At 38.8% G+C, this 20,318-nt stretch overlaps 1 protein-coding gene across 1 annotated transcript in view; it reads left to right on the plus strand.

Annotated features, from left to right (window-relative positions):
• FUT9 (fucosyltransferase 9) overlaps positions 1-20,318 on the plus strand; it is a 200,679-nt gene that overhangs the window by 67,022 nt on the left and 113,339 nt on the right. Inside the window, exon 2 of the mRNA XM_004710912.2 lies at positions 7,290-7,377. The gene's annotated coding sequence lies outside the window, so the exon portion shown is untranslated. The remainder of the gene's footprint in view (positions 1-7,289; positions 7,378-20,318) is intronic.

The raw sequence follows: 20,318 nt of genomic DNA on the forward strand, positions 1-20,318 counted from the left end.
ACCCTATGTCTGGTGGTTTGATTTATAGTTGTCATTCATTCTGGTCCTCTAAAATGACACAACTCCCTGTAGGAGTATGAAGTCCACTGTGTGGTATCCACGGTTACATACTTGACAGTATCCATCAAGTATCCCCAGTGAATCCACCCAGAGGCTCCTCAGAAGAAAGGCCTGGAGATCTCTCTCAAAAGGTCTTGTTGTTGAACGCTGTCAGGTCAGTTTCGATGCATTGTGACCCTCTGTACGACAGAATGAAAACGACCCTGTCCTGAGCCGCGCTGGCAGTTGTTGTTAGGGTTGAGCCCATTATTGTAGTCACTGTGTTGTACGTGGAGTGCCTTCCAACCTTAGAGGCTCATCTTCTGACACTAGATGAGACAGTGCTCCACTGCTACTAGTCCTAAGGTTACGATAGCTAGCTCCTCAAGAGCGGACCTCCTGGTCTTTCTCCCGAGTTGCTCTGTCCGGAAGCTGCACTGAAGCCTGTGCAACACGGGTGACCCTGCTGTATTTGAATTACCAGTGGCCTCGATGCCAGCATCACAGCCACCTGCGAGCCACCTGTGACAAACAGACCAACAAGTGGTTGTCAGCTGGTCATAGCCATTGACCGCCTTAGGGAGGACAAGTCTGTTTGAATAAACATGGGCTCACCACCAGTAGGAAGCTACTTGACAGCCACTCTGGGTTTTTGGTTTTTTATAGGGATCAATTTTAACTACGGGGGGCTGTTAGTAGAAAGGACATGTGGTGGCACATGGGTTAAGCACATGGCTGTTAATCAGAACGTTGGTAGGTAGAACCCACTGACTGCTCCAGGAGAAGGCGATGTGGTGATCGGCTTGCATAAAGATGACAGCCTTGGAAAACCCGCGGCGCTGTTCTGCTCTGCACTGTAGGGTCTCTGCGTGTTAGAATGGACTGAGAGGGAGGTTCGTTTAGTGTTGATGAGGCCCCTGTGCACAGAATCACCAGAATGGTTTTCCAGAGCTCCGTTTCTCAGCTGCTTACCTCCCCTGATTCCTGCACATCCGCCATTAAACTCCCCCTCTCTCTTCCACTAATGCCAGACAACTTTTGAGCCCTAATATATATTATTCCAGTCCTCATCTTTGTTCATGCAGCACTGCTTAGTCCTCATTTAATATTCCCTTTACATGGCCAATTTTCGATACCACTTCCAGCAAGTAAAATCAAAATGTCGCTACATTTGTGCACCCAGCCAAAGGTTTGCATAATGTCGTCATTTCTCTTTCTTCCCTTGCTCTTTTAGACTGTGAACCCTCAAAGGGCAGGAGCAGTGGTTTATTCCTGCTTATAGACATAACACCTAACAGGATCAGTTATCTAGAAGGCATTTAGGAAATGTATGTTGAATTAAGGAAGACTTAAAGACGCAGTCCAGGGCTTCTGAAGCCATAAAATTCTGCTTAAAGTACAGCCACAGGAGTTGGCTGGATGACCTCTTCTGGCAGCAAATCTCATTTATTACCATAAACTACATAAAGTAATTGCCTTTATTCATTTAAAACTCCATGTCCTTTATTCGCATCTGGTGAATTGAATTAATAAACTTGTTTCTATTCATTGAATTCAGTTTTCAATATATTTGAAATACTTCTAACATCATTCAGAGCCTTCTAGCGTTCCTTTTTAAAAGATCAATATGAACTATTTCACTATCCTTAGTATTTATGCATCATGTAGTGTTCTCATTTATGTATTTTTTCATGATTCACAGTACCTTTCATCAAGTGGTTCAACAACAGTTCAAAATAATTACGTATTTCTTCCTCCCACCCTACCCCCTACTTTTGGTGAATTTTGCCCACATCTTCCATAGTACATGGTACAAATTTTTATTTAATGTCTATATCTCAAGAGGAAAAAAAAGAGGAAGAAGAAATTCTGGTGGTGTAGTGTTTAGGAGTTGGGCTGTTAGCCTCAAGGTCAGCAATTCAAAGACCCTCGCCCCTCGAGAGAGAAAGATGAGGCTTTCGATCCCAGAGTTACAGCTTTAGACATTCACAGGGTAGTTCCGCCCTGTCCTGTCGGGTCACTATGAGTTGGAATTGACTAGATGGCAGTTAGTTACAAAAAAAACATTTCTCCTGTAATGACGACTCAAAATGCATTTCCGTTTCTGAAATTGTTCAATGAACAAATATCAATTTATATTTATTCACATGTATCGCAAATCTAGAAGCTTCTCTCTGTAATCACTACCTCTGTCATCAAATATACAATGACCATTCTCCCTCATTCCAGCTACCGCATGAGTCTTTGGACTGGCTTCTAGTTCCAAGTTCACCCTTCTACTCTTAACAGCATTTGAAGTGCAGCTTTAACACTTTAAAAAGATCATTTCACACCCCTGGCCAAACCAAAACCTTCCATTCTTTCCTGGGTCTTTGCACTGAACCATTGTTCTCCTTGTAAAACTCGTCATTGCACTTGAAGATACAGCTGTGGTCTTCCTCCATCATGAGATAGGCTTTTCGTGGCAAGGCTACCCTGAGTTGGAACTCTTTGTGACTCATTATGCGCCACTCTGTTGCTTAGGTCTGTGGCTGTTCAATGCCCACAATCAGTTCTTTCTGAGTTTTGCCTCTGCTTCGTGGCCTTGCAAATTCAGCCTGCCTTGGATCTTGCTGTTCAGGTTCCACTGCGTTTCTGGTACTTTCTTCCAACCCTAGCTAAAGGTGAGTATTTCCTACATCTATTTGCATTCAACTCATAATAGCCAAGGGAGACTTGGACTTGTTCACACCGTGCAACTTTCATACAATATTGGGTCACCTCATGTTGGCATGGGCACAGTAATCACCTTCTAACGTTCTAGGCACAAACATGATATTCTGGGAATTCACTGAACTGAACGAGGGGTTTCCAAAGATTATCTCTTAAAAGGTTTAGTCTCCAGAAAGAAGGAGAGGAGAAGCAGTGTGTGGCGCATACTTCCTTCTTCCACTGCCATGCTATTTCTTACAATTTTTTCCCCCGCATTTTCCCATCTAACAAAAGCAGAGGGCATCCTTCCTTTTTGTGAATAATTGGAAATTCCTTCATATAAAATTTCATGCAGATATTGTCATTTATGTTTGCTCACAAATATCAAGATGAAATGTTTAAAAAAAAGTTTTCGTGAACCACCTAATTATTTCCTTTCAACAATCAGATAATGGGCCATTACACCAATCCTGATCTTGACCTAGTTAGTAGGAACTGAAGGGGTGGAGACATCCTTTCCTTCTCAGATAGACTGTCTTTAAATCATTCACCACATTTTGCTTTAAAGGACAGGCATTGTCTAGGTCTCATCTCCAACCCGCAATGAGTAGATATGCCCACCTACTGCAGGAGGAAAGACAAGCATTGTAGGAAAGGAAACAAGGAAAATGTATTATCATAGTTGGACTGGAATGGAAGAGAATGAGTTCTTCCCTACTTATAAAGCCCAAACTGAACTCACTGCCACTGAGTCAATGCTGACTCCTAGCAAGCCCCTGTTACCAGAGCACTGAGAGTAACTCCCAGTCACGGGAGGAAAAGCCCAGTCTTGGAGTGGCTGCTGATGCAGCTCACAACCTACGGTACCGGCTACACCACAAGGGCTCCTTTCTTACTTCTGCTGGGGAGGGCTGGGGGGCGGTTAGAGATGATTAAATTCAAATAAAATTCTTTCAAGAAATAGCAACAATTCAATAATAACTCCATTACCTGAGTGCCATTTATTCAGCATGCTGAGCCATTAAATCATAAGCACGGTTTGGGAAATCGGTTTACATACTCTGTTGGGGAAATAGAATTAAAAGCAAAATCTTCCAACCCTGAAAACCTTTCCACAAAGGTGGAACAAAAACCAGTTTTGTTATTGAATAAGTATTAAACTACAATGTGATGTATCACAGGCAATCAACTAAAGAGACTGTGAAAACAGAATGAAAGCTTAACTTTTATACAGTTGAATAGCTACAACCCACTACATCAATATTTTCAAAATAATTTCTACTATCTTGATGACTGGAGGTAGAGTTTTCATTTGGATCCCAGATCATGTGAAAGTATGCTGATGTCCTTCTGGGAAATTTTCAAGTAGGGAAAGATTGCCTGAAGTTACTCATATGGCTGTCAGGTCTTTGTGTTAACACCTTGCCTTACATACTTTTTAAAGCGTCTTGGAAAGAATTTACACATACAAGTTATCTAAAATGAATTTGAAAGAGTGGGAAAAGGGAGAACCTGTCCTGCCTATTTCAACTGGTAGAATCAATGCCTCTTATTTTTTCGTTTGTATTTGTCATGTACACACACACACATTCCAATAAACCCGAGTTGCCAAATAGATAAGAGAACCCAGACCACTGTCTAGTCCACATTATTTGATTGACATTTAGATAGAATTCAAAAATACCCACTCTTCTGTCTACCCAGCCAATGTGATTTTGAAAGCATCAAATCAGATGATGAATAGTAAATGTAGGTATAATGAAAACAAGAATGACATTTGGTACAGAGACTAAAACCACAAACTCTATTAACATTTACTCAAATATGAGCCTGGAGCCAATCACTATAGTTGTAAATTCCTCTTCTCTGTTTTTCTTGTTATTAAGTACTTAGATCATTTATGGCATGGATTATCATCAGTACATTTTATATGTCATATCCAGTAATTCTCATAATCATTTGATTTATTTAGGACAATAGATATTTTGGAGCTTGGTCTGATTTAACCCCTGGCTATTAAACTGTACGGTGCTGCAATTTGCATGGGCTGGTGGAATTATCTGAACCCTGTAAAGTGAGGATAAGACGACCCAATCCACCGTATTGTTATAATTAAATGATAATCACCACCCACCCCCTGCAATACAATTCCACTGCCATTAAATGGATTCGTACTCATAACGATCCTAGACCTATATAGGGTTTCCGAGGCTGTCATTATTACAGAAACAAGGTAACTTCAGCTTTTTCCCACAATGAAGATGGTGTGTTTGAACTGCTGACCTTGCAGTTAGCAATATGTTGAGCAGTCTAGTCTTTACCCCACACCACCACCAGGACATGATTCAAACACACTTAAAAAACACACTAAATAGATGTTATAAAATATAGACAAAACTATTCACCCACTATGTCATACTTTTTGGAGATGAAAAAGAAATCCTCAGTTATCTATATTTTGATTATCTTTAAATCCATTTGAATATAATATTTGATGAAGACCCAAAATAATATTAATAATAACAAGAACCGAGAAATACTACTTTAGGGAAATAACAGAAATTATGTCCTTTTGGGCATAAGCCAAAGTTCTGTGCAAATTCAGAAAAAAATATGACTTAGAGCTTACTAAGTCTATTGGGTAAAAATAAGGTAGTTTAAGGGACATAGAATGAGAACAGTTCGTATAGTGTTTGTGTGTGTGTGTGTCTGCCATGCACACGTGAGCACTTAATAACTAAAAACCTATTTATCTGTAATTCCTTTGGTAAGTTACAAGTCTGAGAAAGTAATTGTATCTAGTCTACAGCAGAAAAGAATGACAGATAGTAAATCTATATGGCATAGTTTTGGAGGGCACGAAATTAAAGAAAAATCCGAGTCCACTCTTTATTGAAGATTCTTTATTTTAAAAAATCTGTGATCGGTGTAAATGATTATGTGCATAGCTACTAGCCAAAAGGTTGGTAGTTCAAATGCACCCAGAGTTGCATAGGAAAACTGGTCTAGTCATATACTTCCAAGTAAATATAAACTTTGAAAAGTTTATGAGGCAGTTCTGTCCTGTACACATGGAGTCACCATGTGTCAGAAGCCACTTTTTAAAAAGAAGTTTTATGTTACCTTATTCTGTAGCTTGAACATATATGAGAGTAAGCCATTGCTTTTAGGATTTCAGTTCATACATGCATGCGCTTATTTTAAGTGAAATATGTTTAAATTTATCTGTGGTGAGTGGATACCTGTGGACAAGCTATCTCAATAATACATATGTCTTAATATCCTTGGAGTACCTTAAAAAATGGCTTCTAATCAAACCAGTGACATCCAAGGAGATAAGCTGAGCGAGTTCGATTTAAGGCTCAGAAGTCAGCTCAGAAAATTATAAACACATTTTAAAGGTAGAGAGAACTCTAACGGGGCAATTTGGATATATTTTTCTGCAAGGTACAGTATGATCATGAGGGCTTATTATGAAGAAGTTTTAAGAAAATCGAAAACTGTGCTGAGGAGAAAAAGGCCAGGAAAATTGAGCCTGAGAAATTTGTTTCCATCACTGCATCTGCTCATTCTTCCCGGGTAGCAAGGGCGGTCCTGGGAGCTTTTCATTGACAACGCAGACCCCATTCACCCTACACCACCAGTCCTGCCCCAGGAAGCTTCTTCTGATTCCAGAACTCAAAGAAAATGTAAAAGGAACAAGATTTGTCTCCCTTAAGGAGGTTCCAAGTGCTGATGTAAATGGACATGTGCAGAATTCTTCAGGGAAGGACAAAAGGCAGGGAGATACTGCTTTCAAAAATGTATGCGCCTTAGAGGGAAACGACGACTTCACAGTTCAGTAGTTTTGTTTAATACATGTTTTTATTATTTTGTAGCTATGTATATATGTATATAAAACTTTCTCTCATAGGTACTTGATTAGAATGATGAAAGCAGTGGATCAGCTTCCCACTTTTATTTTTAATTCTGGTCCTTTCTTATTTTATTTATTTGTACTTATGTTAGAATAAATAACTTCATAAAGTCTGAAAGCACTTGCTTCCATGCATGCCCCATTGTCTATTTTGACTGGCATGTATCACACTGAAATGAAATGTTTGGACTAACTGTATAAATACGTGGTCTTTATTCTGCTAAGCACTGACATAATGGTAGACATTCAGGCAATTTTATAATTTTCTTGTTTCTGTATTTCACTCTGTAGATACAACTAAATAAGAGGAGAGCTTATGAAAATCAAAACCATGAAATATAGTTAGTTGGCAAGATATCAAGATATCTTAGCTTCATTTTCTTAGCATTTTAATGACAACAGTTATTCTTTGGAAGTAGTTTGCCATTTTATATTTTAATAGCTTGTTTCTCAATAACATTTTAAATATCAAATTTGATAGATGAAAAGAATGCATTAATGCATACGAAAAGATTTATGCTTATAAGATGCAAGATTTCTCTTAATTTTATTTTGGTTACTTTAGCTGTGTACATAGTAAACAATAGCATATTTAACTAAATATATATATTTTTTCTCTCTCCCTTTCACCCTTTTTTGACAGGTTTAGAATGTAATAACTCAAGGACTTGATTACACAGTGAAGTACTATAACAGCTGTCTCTGTGCTGCCCAGGATCTGTCCTCAAATGGTAAGTAGGTATTTATTTCCTCAAGTTGCCTAGAGTATGGAAGAAGCAAGTGCAATTAGAACTTATGGTGAGCAGACTTTCGCACAAAGTTATGAATTAAACTGATCTAAGGCACAGAATGCTTCCTAAAGGTTATCTTTGGTGTATAAAGTTCTTTAAACTTATGTGAACAGCTGGAAGTGGTTAAAGCTTAATGTAACTGAGTATCATATACCCATGTTACATAATTATATATATGCATAAATGTTATATTTAATGTTTTTAATATGTCTATGGTATTGCTCATTTTTCTAAACAAATTTTCTGCGAAAAATTTGATGTCACAATGCTAAACTTCCTTGAAATGCGTTATTAATAATACAATCTGCAGTTCTTTCAAGGTCAGAGCAACTCCATTACTCATTGTCTTTTTTTTTGGGGAAAATGTCTGATAGCTAAATACTTTTAATGACAAAATAAAGTGAGGCCCTTTGGAAAAGAAATGCATTAATAAGATATGCCAAAGGTATACAATAGAAACTCATTTAGAGTTCCTAATGATTAAAGGTGGAACAAATTGAGCAAAAAAAATTTCATGATAACATAAGATTTTAATCCAAATAATAAAATAAATCATCCATGAATCCAAGCTCATACAAATAAATGATAGTGATATTATAAATCATCCTCATAAAAATACAAATAATATATGTAGATACTTTTCATCATGAAGACTAGAAGCTTCATTTCATTCCTGAGAAAGGCTAAGGGAAGGTAACTTTTCCTTTGAGAATCCCGGTAGATACACTTTTGCGTGGTAAGCAAAATTTTCATCTCTACTGATAAGCGTTACTAATGCCATGTACCCTGATCTAATAGGAGTCTTGGTCGTGCCCTGGGTTATATGTTGGACTACTAGCCTTCAGGTCAGTATTTCAAACCTACCAGAGCTCTTCAGGAGTAAGATGAGGCTTTCTGTTCCTATTAAGAAGTATCACCTCAGAAACTCACAAGGGCAGTTCCACTATTGTTCTGTGGGCCCATTTGATTCCGAATGGACCTCATGGTGCTGATTGTTGCTGTTGTTATTAGTTTACCATAATACGATGCCATCAGGACTCCTTTAGTCTGTGGATCTTCCCCTAAATCCTTAATCCCACTTTCCCCAGGAGAAATCATCAAACCGAACCACATTGGACACACTACAAAACACCTCACCATCGGTCCTTAAACACTTCAAGGTCATGAACAAAGGATGAAAAACACAGCGCTGAAAACCAGAGACATAATGCCTCAATGCAATGTGGTAGCTTAGATTTGATTTAGGAACAGAAAAGTGGCATTGGGGGGACATTGGTAAAATCTGAAGTACAGTTAATAATCTTCTGCAAAGGTTCTTGGTGTTAAAATGTACTGTGGCCATGTGGGGGACCCTGGGGAAAGTGTGTATGGGAACTCTCTGTACTTGCTTGCAACCTTTTTGAAAATCTCAAATGATTCTAAATTAAAGTTTTAAATAAAATGAATGACAAACTTCTATACACTTTTCAGTGGTGATTCTACTATGAGGAGGGTTTGAATGGCCGGCAGTGGGTAGTGGGTTGACACATCTGTGATGTTACATTGTTGCTGGAGCCCCTTTTGAATCCTACTGCCCCCATGTGACAGAGTCGAACTGTCCTGTAGGTGGAAGCAGATGGACTAACTGCCAACTGCTCAGTTACCAGCTTAATGCTTAGCCATTTGTGGATCCTGGCTCCTAGTATTACATTAGAAAATCCCCCAAGAAAATCCATGGTCCTCTAGTCTGCTTCAACTCACTGTAAGGCAGGGTAGAACTGCCTCTCAGGGTTTTCAAGGCTGTATCATTACAGAAGCACACAGCCTCATCTTTGTACCATAAGAGCCCTTCATGGGCTTGAACCACTGACCTTTCCATTAGTCATCGAGTGTTTAACCATTGAATTATCAAAACTCCCATATTACATTACAAAACGGATATTTCCTTGCACTTTTTAAATGAAACTAAGAAAACCCAGACAATCCTTCACAGAAAAGAGGTCTCAAAAGAGGTTGCTAGGAAGTGTTTTTGTTTTTCTTAACTTCCAGAGACAATAAAGTGTTTTCTTCATTTAAATGAAACTCGGGCAAATGTGATATCATTAAAGAAAAATTATTCACATTTAATGTCACAAGTATTGCCTGAGATAAATCTCCTGCTAAACTTTAACATACAACTCAGACTCCTAGTTTATTTACATTAATATCAGATATAACTGTGCTTTTACTTTAAGAAAATTTAATCTATGAGAACTAAGGGATTTAAAAAAAAAGACATTACAAAGACCATAAACTGAAAAGTGATTTGTTTTATCATAAAATGATTATTCTTCCCACAGAAGCATTCATCATCTCTTTCCTTAGATAACCATCTTCCTGGCACAATGTGCTTAGATTTATACAGAGGATTTCAGAAGAAATAGAGTATATATGTTTTCTTTCAAGCAAAGCAAACCTACCCTTGGCTTCACGCTCCTTCCTTTCCAAGCTTTACCCCTGTGACGACCTGCTGCAATTCTCCCAAGTACGAGGGATCTCATCATCCTGAGACAGTTTTAATATGTACAGAAATTATGGCAGACCCTCATTTACCCATAGATCAAGCTTCCTGCTTCCTGCTTTCCAGTCACAATGCTGACTTATTGGAGAGTTTATTTTATCAGGCAATTTGAAAGCTGCTTGGACAGGGGAGGATGATCAACAGTAAAAAAAGATATGTCATTAGAAAATGCATTATATGTTTTCAAATAATAGAATAGTAGGCACAAAATTAGTCTGGACAATCATATTTAAATTTCAGTCGGTATCCCTGTCACAAAACATAAATATTCTTTGACTACTAAAAAGATACTTAAATCTACCTCTCTACTACCTTTGAATGTTCAGAGACTTTACTCTTTTCTCTTCATAACCTCTTCGACCACAGGAAGAACTTCCTCCACCATTTTGTTTGTTCAGGGTATTCAGACGACTGCTTCTTTGAGTAGGATTTGTTTAGTAAGCTTTCTCACAGTCGTTTCTAGTGAATAAGAAGTGCTATAAAATATTTGTGGTATGGAATTTCTAAAAATGCCAATGAGCACATTGACTCAGTTTAAGGAACCTAGACTTTAGAAGTTAGATTATTTAGAAAGAAATTGGTAGAGCCTGACCAAGAACTCCACGCCAGCAATCCAGGGGCCAGGTGTATGGAGGACTCTTCCACCTCCAGCCAAGTGTAGCTCTAGATGCCTCATCCCACCCCACTGCCCAAGGTGCTGTAGGTGGGTGATAGAGGGAGGAGGATGTGGGTAGATAGAAGATTATGTTTGGCTGAAAAGATAGTTCTCTGTTCCATGGAAAATGTTTTCTCTGGACATCACACATTTGTTTATAGAAATTGAGAAAGAGCTGCTAATATTGAATCCCGTGGAATTTGGGTAAGTTGAGAGAAAATTTAGTTATGACATCTTGCCCCTTGGGCCAGAACTTATTCTTTTATTCTAGTTCCTGAAAGAAAAAAACCTGTAGATTTCCCTTTTTGTTATTCCAACCGTTTATTGTGAATTGGTTGAAGGTGTTCAGAGCAACAACTCACACACATTTTAAAATCTCTTTGACTTTTGCCTGGAGAAAACAAAGCAGTACAACAACAATTGTCTCGGAGTTGGTTCTGACTCAAGGCAATGCCATGTGTGTCAGAGTAGAACCGTGTCCACAGAATTTTCCATGGTTGCTTTTTAGAAGTAGATTGTGAGCGCTTTCTTCTGAAGGGCCTCAAGAAGGTCTTGAACCTCTAACCTTTCTAACTGCTTCATAGAGTCACCAAAATGCTACAGTTTAAAATGAAAAGATTGCCTTATCTTTCTTTCCACTGGTGGGTTTGAACCATTGCCCTTGAAGTTACCAACCCACTACACCACTAGGACTCCTCTTTGTCTTGATTAAAAAACAAAAAGCAAAGGCACTGCCACAGCGTTTCTAGGGCTATAAATCTTTACAAGAGCAGAGAGCCTTGTTTTTATCTCAAGGATCAACTGGAGAGCTTGAACCACTAACCTTGTGGTCAGCATCAATCCTTTGGAAGAGTACACCTATAAGAATGGCTACTTTATATTCTTTTCTTATTCCTTTTAATGATATAGTCTTAATTTAAAGATGTAGATAAAAGCAGCTCCAAGTCTATGCTCCAAATTACATGCTCCAGGAGGGAAAATTGTTGATGATGTCATCTGCAGAACCTGAATTCACGATTTTCAAACTGCTCTTAAAATTTTATTCTGAAAGACTATGATGTCCCTATAGCTATATATACAGAGCCAAGAAAGCACTTCACAGAGAACCAACCCCTCCGGAAAAACACTGTGGTGTGAATATTTATGTTCGTAAGTACCTCGATTGAATAGGGGAAGATAAAACTATGCTAACTTTTATGGAGGACCATGTATATTAGACCGGTGGGATTTCTAGCCATCCTGTATGAAATGAGTGACTGCTCTGTTCCAGAGCTCACTGCCATCAAGTTCCGACTCCTAGTCATCCTACACAGGGTTTTTAAAACTGAACGCCGTCATAGGAAATGACAACCTGAGTCTTTCTCGGGCTGAATGGCTGGTGGGTTTTAACCGCCAGCTTTGCTGTAGGTGACTGTCCGGTGCTTCACCCACAGATCAGCAGGACTCTGATGACTCTAGAGGGCTTTTTTCTTAATTATTTTCAATAATCCCTCTTTGTATTTTTCTTTTCATTTCCTAGCCTCTTCACAAAGCCAACTCATTATTTCTTTCAGTGCCTATGTTCTACGATTCCTTAATTCACATGTGCGTATACTAGGAAGGCAGTGGCATATAGATGTAAAATGTATGACCGTAAATTTATGTTGTTTGAATGCAAAGTGAACATACCTTTCCTCTGCTTTGATGGGAGGTATTGTAATCAATCTCAAAATGAATATCTATCTGAGAACGGGGTGAAGTCACAGCCAGGTCTAATCTCTCAGACCAAACCCAAACCGAACTCACTGTCATCAGGGGGCGTGGGAGGGTGCGATGTGGAATGCCCTCCCTTTTTAATGCGAGCACAATACCGCATCTGCAAATGCTCAGAGGTGAGCTTGAGGGTGGAGAGCTGCCTTCTATATAAAACGAGGGGACTTTATCAGTAAATCTTCCAGCAGAAGGCTAGCAAAATGTTGGTGGCCAAAGGAAATTTGAAGAGAAATGATTGTCTCTAGACAATATTAAATGATTCACCTTACTGTAATGGGACACCCGTCCATTGGCAACAGTTTCATAAATAGCTGCTAACTTTACATGTGCCTGGAAGGAAATTTCAAAGAAATCACAAGAAAGAGGCTAAGTATCACATCCAAGCCAAATCAATCAGACCAAACCAAAACCAAACTCTCTGTGAATCAGTGGATGCTGTCTCATGGTGACCCTGTAGGACAGTGCAGAACTGTTCCTACATCTTTCTGAGACTGTAACACTTTGTGGGAGGAGAAAGTCCTATCTTTTTCTCAAGGAGTGCCTGGATATTTTTGTTATTACATATGCATTACAGTACTATTAAGAAAGAAATTATTTCATCCAGAATACAACCACCCCAGAAATAGTTATTTGTGCAAGTTTCCTTTTAATTTAAATTAATATGATGTAGATACACATATTTTTTCATGCCCTATTTATAACATTTTGCTTTGCTTTTTGAACTTAGTGTCAAATCAAACATTTTAGCACATTTATAATTTCATAAATATAAGTAAAGTGACTATTTCATTAGATAACTAAACCGTAATTTGCTTAACTCTCATTTTCTTAGATATTTTGCCACTTTTGTGTTTTCATGTCCATAAAGGACACTTCAACTTAAATATTTATCAGATGTTTTTTGCCCTTACTTTGAGTCATTTTCTTTTGCAGAGGAAGTAAGGCTCAAAGGTCAACCGCGGCCTCAGGCATCAGTCACCAGATTTTTGGGACATGCTGGATGTGTGGCTAGGGATCAGGTTCAAACTCTCTTAAACCTTCATTCCCTCAAACGAAAAGTGGTAATTAAAACAAGTCTTATATTGTGGATATGTTGTAATGATTAAATATAATTAACGAGAATTACACTAAGAGCTTATTTGGGAACACTTCTAGAAATTAAATAACTAAAACTAGATAAAGGTATGTCTTAAATGTGTTCTTTCCAAAAATGTCAGCAGGAGGCCTAAAGGCATGATGGTTAATAAGCACTCCACTGCTAACTGCCTGGTTGATGGTTCTAAGCCATGGGGAAAAGTGTGTCAGTTGCCTTTCATAAAGACTAATCTTGGAAATGGAATGGGGCATTACTACTGTGTCCAATAGCGTGACTATGAGTCAGAATCAACCAGACTGTAATAGGAATAGACTTATTATCTTCCAAAAGGTTGGATTCTAGCCCTTGATCATCTTAAACAAAAGAAAAACAAAGTTCAATGTGAGTACTTAAGAAGGGTAGTACTCTGACTGGTCAGATACATAGTCTCAAAGTATAAAAGACTGTTGGTATTGTATGGCGTTTGTAGGGAAAGATAGAATTCAGTAATTGGTGGAGTTTCCCAGGCATACGTATGTTGATGACTTTTATAGAAACAATTTCTCAGTTGAGAATGTTGTTGATTAATTAGCTTTCAGAAGTGTATTCATTGGAGTGAGTCCTTTTCTGATTAGTTGAATTTGCAAATGTGTGTTCCCTGAGGTGCATTGCCATTCATTGATCACATGTGTGGAAAATCGGTTCCCGTGGCTCCAGGGCTATTGAACTGCCATTGATGGAGTGGGCGGGTATAAAATCAGTTCTGGGGGCTACTTGTTACCAGAGCTACTGGACAATTCATCATTGCCTAGGAGTGTGAGGATATCTTTTATTATCAAACTATGTTTGAAGAAAGTATATGTGAAAAAAAATTTCATGAAGGGCTCTCTCTGGGCAACAAACAAGGACAAGCTTCAAGCTTACTTGTAATGCAATCTTTTTCTTATTGAAAAGGGACCAAACAGTGAAATAAATGTGGACAGTATCACTGAAACGACAAATAGACCTAAGGTTAAAACAAAAAACTAAGTATGAAAGTTAATAAAGTTGTCAAAGGAAATTTATTTCCTATTCAGTATCAAAAATCATGAAATTTTAGATTTTGATGGGCTCATAAATGTCATCTTTTTATAAAACCTTTTAGTTTATGGCACTGTTTTCCTCTAAATTATGCTTATCTGAATTTTCCGGTGGTCCTTGCAGCATCGCTGTTGTTTGTAGTCAACAGTTTTGAGCACTGGCTGCTCAGGGAAAGGTTCAAATCCATGCAGTAGCTCCACAGGAGTGACCCAGTGACTCTCTTCCATGAAAATGACCCTGCAGAAGTCCTCCAGGGAACTCCTGCACCTCCGCAGGAGTCACCGCACATCGGAATCCATGTGATGGCTCCTTCACAGCTTGTCTTTTGAACGCTGTCCACTTGCTGAAATATGGGCTTCTCCGGTTTCTACTTATGTTTGATCCAAAAATATCTTTCCTCCTTCTCTGTGGATACTTTTGTACAAGAGCTATTTTCTCTCTCTCTTTTTAAGAACCATGTTGGTTAAGAGGAGTCCAGATTAACTCATTGCAGGGAATGCCTAAATCTTCCGTTCTTTCACTAAAGACAATACATTCGGCACCACGCATGCTCCCTTCTCCTTGGCCACACGAAAAGAGCTTGCTTTCTAGAATTGGACAGGATAGCAGATGAATCCCTTGTTTTTCACTCATTGGCTGATGTGGCCTCGCAGGGGTCATTTAAGATCTATGGGTCTAAAAGTCTTTATCTGTAAAAGGTGATTCCGGTGCAGGATGATTATGAAGATGTGGTGAAGTTTTGTATAGAAAACTATGCATTGCCTCTACTCAGGAGGAATCACATAAACTAGCTGATCATTTTTATTTCTAGTAACAGAGGCTACAGGGGGGAAGAAAGAAACAGTTTCTGATATACAGTCATTAAAATCTCCTGGTTTCAATGAAAAAATAAGCTGTCCTCTTTAGTGCCCACACTCTGACAACAGAAACCTTCCTTTTTCTCTTTTCATAGCTATGGGAATATTTCACGTCCATGTATTGCAATATTAAGCCGTGTCTTTCAATTTAACAATCTGTAGCTTTCCTTCCCACAATCTGTCATCACGAATTATTTCTGTGTATTTCATTGACTTCTTATCAGAATTGCATGAGACTTAAGGTCAAAGTCTGTTGCCTTTATCTATCACTGCCCAAGTGATAAGACAAATCAATCTGTCTAGTTTTGCTCATTTGACCATACAAATAATACCTTTTCTCTCTTAGTTTACTTGTGAGACCGGAGAAGTGAAAGGTGATAATGATTATGAGAGTACTTAATTAGTAACACATTAACAATAATAATGTCCTTGATGATCTAGTTCAGTGGTTCTCAACCTTTCTAATGCTGCAACCCTTTCATATAGTTCCTCATGTTGTAGTGACCCCAACCCCAAAAACCATAAAATTATTTTTGTTGCTACTTCATAACTGAAATTTTGCTTCTGCTATGAATTGGGTGACCCCTGTGAAAGGGCTGTTTGACCCCAAAGGGGTCACAACATACAGGTTGAGAACTGCTAATCTAGTTGGTTGTGTGTTCAGCTTCTAACTGCAAGGTCAGCAGTTTGAAACCACCCGCTTCTCCATCGATGACAGATGAAGCGGTCAGCTCCTGCAGACATTTACATCCTCAGAAACCCAAGGGGTAGTTCCATTCTGCCCAATAGGGTCGTTATGAGTCAGAACTGGGTCCATTGTTGTGGGTTTGATTTGGTTTTAATAATAATTTTGAGCTTTCCCCCTTATATTTTATGTACCACGCACTCTGCTGGTGTTTGCTACATGCGCATACACATCTTGACAATGACTTAAAAGGAGTGAAGGATATTTCCAGAGGAACTACATGAAGGTGAAATAATTAGGCCAAAATCATATATAATTAGGAGAAAATAGAACTCTTAACTGAGAACCTCTGGCTTCCCCTCCAGCCCCAGAACCCTGTGAAAGTGCTAATCAGCATCTTTTCTTCTTTTTCACTAAAATCATCATTGATCATTACTTTAACCAGTTCTATCAATATCCAGACTATTATGTAGGCTGCCATTCACTCTCTGAAAGGCCTTTTATAGTTTTCCTTGAGGTTCCAGTTACTCAGTTGCCTGTATCATCAGATCACGTCTCTTGTAATTCTGCTGGTTTTTGTACTAAATGCTGCAGGGAATTCAAAACATGGAGATGGTGCTTCCTTTCAAGAATTTATTAAGCGCTGGAAAGAAAGTTTACTTTAGCTGGATTTTTCCTTACTCCAAGGCTCTTGACCACAAAGAAGCTACTCCCTTCCACCCCCACCTCCCCACAGCGCTCTCACGTCTTTCTCATTAGGCCAAAACCAAACTCACTGCTATGACGTGGATAGCAACACAGAGACCCTATAGGGCAGGGTAGAACTTCCCCAAGGGATTTCAAGAGGACAACTGCTTACAGAAGTAGAAAGCCTTGCCTTTGTCCTTGAAGGCCTGGTGGTTTCAAACCGCTGACCTTTCGGATCAGAGCCAAACGCATAAAGATATGCCACCAGGACCCCTCACTACCACAGTATGGGTTAAAACTGCCCCATCGCTTTTGAACATCATTCTTCAATTTTCACATTTCTGAGGCTTTATACGAGTTCATGGAGCCAAGCAGAAACTATTTATCTTTATTCGATATTGGGAGGTGCTGCCGGTGCTTTAGGGTTGGGCTACTCATCTCAAGGTTGGAAAACCGGAGGACTTCTCTGAAGGCGAAAGAGGAGGCTGTCCGCTCTTGTAAAGATTTAAAAGCCCGATCGAGGTTTGTCATATGTTGGCATCAACTCAGCTGCAGTGCATTTCGGGTTTGGGGCACCCTATTCTAGAAGAACCCTGGTGGTCCCATGCTTCGTGCTCAGTGGTTAGAAAAAGGTCAGTGGGTTGAATGCTTCCGCTCTAACAAGCGAGCGAGAGGCGGTGGTGTGCCTCTGTAAATATCAAGGGTTCTGAAACCTACAGGAAATCCGGCTCTGTCCTATGGGGTCACTGACTCAAAAGTCACTCAGTCGCACTGGGTACCCTATCTACAAATCCAGAATGTATTCAAATGGCCACTTACCCGCCAAGAGCTGTTAGGCTTTAGTGCATTTCAAAGAAATGGATTACAGCCCTTGCTTAGGAGATGAAAAGCGGTCTATATATACATGTATTTGTAAATTCAAGCTGCACGTTTATTCGTGTCATTTCAATATTATGGACATTTTTATTTGACCTAACTACATTTTATGGAAGTAGATGCAAAGTCATCTAAGTAGTTTTAATTTCAATGTAGGGCTGTAAGCCTGACCAGGCAGTAAACAAGAAATATGGATGGATGATTACAATGGAAATGAACACTATCAATAATAGTAAGAAATAACTGAGCAGAGACTCTAAATCTGAGAGTTAAAGTTTATTAACCTAAGTAATAGCTAAGGAAAAAAACAGTTATATTGAGAGCTTCAGATTATTGTTTAACCGGACTAGTAATGATATCTCTTTCTAGAGACTTTTCTTTAAATAATTGCTTTTTCTTTTATATAATTTTAAAGGACTTCCTAAGCCAAAATTTACAACATACATACACACACACAAATGTAGACAATGACTTAATTCCCATGATATATAAAGACTGCTTATATTTTGAATTTTAAAAAATTAACAGGAAAGTGAAAAGAGGCATATAATGAATGACTAGTCATTTCACAGGGAATAAAATGATTCACAAATGTAAAAGCAAATGTAATTTTTGTTATTACTGAAAGTTTTTTTTTAACCTGTGAGCTAAGTATAATTTTCAATGATAAATAACATTCATTGTTACCAATGACTCCTGGAACTTTTCTTCTAGGTAGAAATGAGATGAGGTTATTTTAAAACATCATTGTGGGAACATTCACAGCCTGGTGGCTGGTGGTTGCGCAGTGGGCGGCTAACCCCAGAGCCAGCAGTTTGAAACCACCAGCCCCTCTGCAGGAGAAAGAGGAGGACTTATGTTCCCATTTAAACTAACCAAGAGCCAGGGTGGGTGAGTCTATAAAGACTGTAACTGGATTAATGGTTTCTTGGGAGTATGGTAGGGGAAGTTGGGAGGAAATAGGGAGCTAATATCAATGAGTATGAGAAAGAATCGATTGTTCTTAAATGGATTGTGCTAATGATTGTACAACTTTTCTTGATCTAATTGGACTATTGAATTGTTTGATCTGTAGATGATGTGCCAATGAAACTATTTTTAAGAGTTACCGTCTCAAAACCCATAGGGGCAGTTCTATCCTATCCTACAGGGTCACAAAGAGTCAGAGTTGACTAGATGGTAGTGAGTTAATGATAATATTTATGAAAATTTAAAGAATGAGGTGTATAAAATATTTGTGGATAAATGAAATAGAAAGATAATGGAATTTTCCATGAATTTTTCAAAGCCTCCCTTATATAGGAACATACTTGCATAGATATGAATGCATGTATATTTATTGAAAACTTATAGAAAGATATGTGCCAAACTAAGACAATGTATCCTCTTACAGGGATGAATGGGTGTGTGAAACAGATACTTAGGTTACGTATTAACTTACTCAACATATTTCTGAATTGTTTAAATTTTAATATCAATATATTCTTGTATTATTTGTACCCTTTTTATATTGTCAGGCAAATAGAGATACTATTTAAAAAATAAATATTTTCAGAAAATATTTCTAATGGGTTATTAGTTAAGAATAGTTTCTCCAAGACATGAATGCAACATACCTGCCTGAAGCAGGGAATCAATAGAGAGGTCTGAGGGGGTGGTTCCAATCCCAACTATGTGGACAAACCCCCTCCCCCTAGAAGAATTCACTTCAGAGGATAGCACTGAAGTTACAGCTCAGGGAGAGAGCACACAGGAACAAATGAAGGGGAGGAAGAGAGAGTGGATCACATCCTGGTCCATCAAGCCCTGAGGACGATATTCCTGCTCAGATCAGCCAAAGCACAGAGAAGACCATAGGGCTGGCCCCACTATGAGACACGATGTCCCTGACCCATATCTCTATGGGTACAACACTGGAGACACAGTGTGGGAATTGTGCCCGATGTGACCCCTGACCCCATCACACTGAGGCAAAACACTAAGGGCATGCAACAAAACAGCAAGGGGAACAGAGCAACGAGGTCCTCAGAGAATACCAGAAATAGACTGTGGGGCCAGGGCATAGCACCCCATCAGACTCCACCAGAAAATACTCCTAAAGGTCAATAAACTGACCTTGAACTATTTACAGGCTTTTCTTTTTTTGTCATTGGTTTTGTTGTTGTTGTTTTGTTTTCTTTTTTGCTTTGTTTTGCTCTGTCTTATTTTTTGTGCATATTATTATCTCTGCAGATTTATCTAGATAAGAAAGGCACGATAAACAATCTAGAGGAGAAAACAACTGGACTGACAGTCCCAGGGGGACATGGAAGAGGGGAAGGCGGGGGAAAGGAAGTGGGTGTTAACAAACCCAGGGACAAGGGAACAACAAGTGATCCAGAATTGATGGCAAGGAGTGTGTAAGAGGCCTGGTAGGGCATGATCAGGGTAATTACTGAAACCCAATTGAAGGCTGAGCATGATAGTGGGACAAGAGGAAAGTAAAAGGAAATAGAGGAAAGAACTAGGAGGCAAAGGGCATTTATACAGATATAAGTACAGGCATGTACAGATGTAAGTATATTTATATATGATGATGGAGAAATAGATCTATGTGCATATATTTATAGGTTTAGTATTAAGGTAGCAGATGGACATTGGGCCTCTACTCAAGTACTCCTTCAATGCAAGAAAAT

This window comes from Echinops telfairi, unplaced genomic scaffold (assembly GCF_000313985.2).
Source record: "Echinops telfairi isolate 266 unplaced genomic scaffold, ASM31398v2 ScPeMD7_3533;HRSCAF=4204_0, whole genome shotgun sequence".
In the NCBI taxonomy this organism is placed as follows: domain Eukaryota; kingdom Metazoa; phylum Chordata; class Mammalia; order Afrosoricida; family Tenrecidae; genus Echinops; species Echinops telfairi.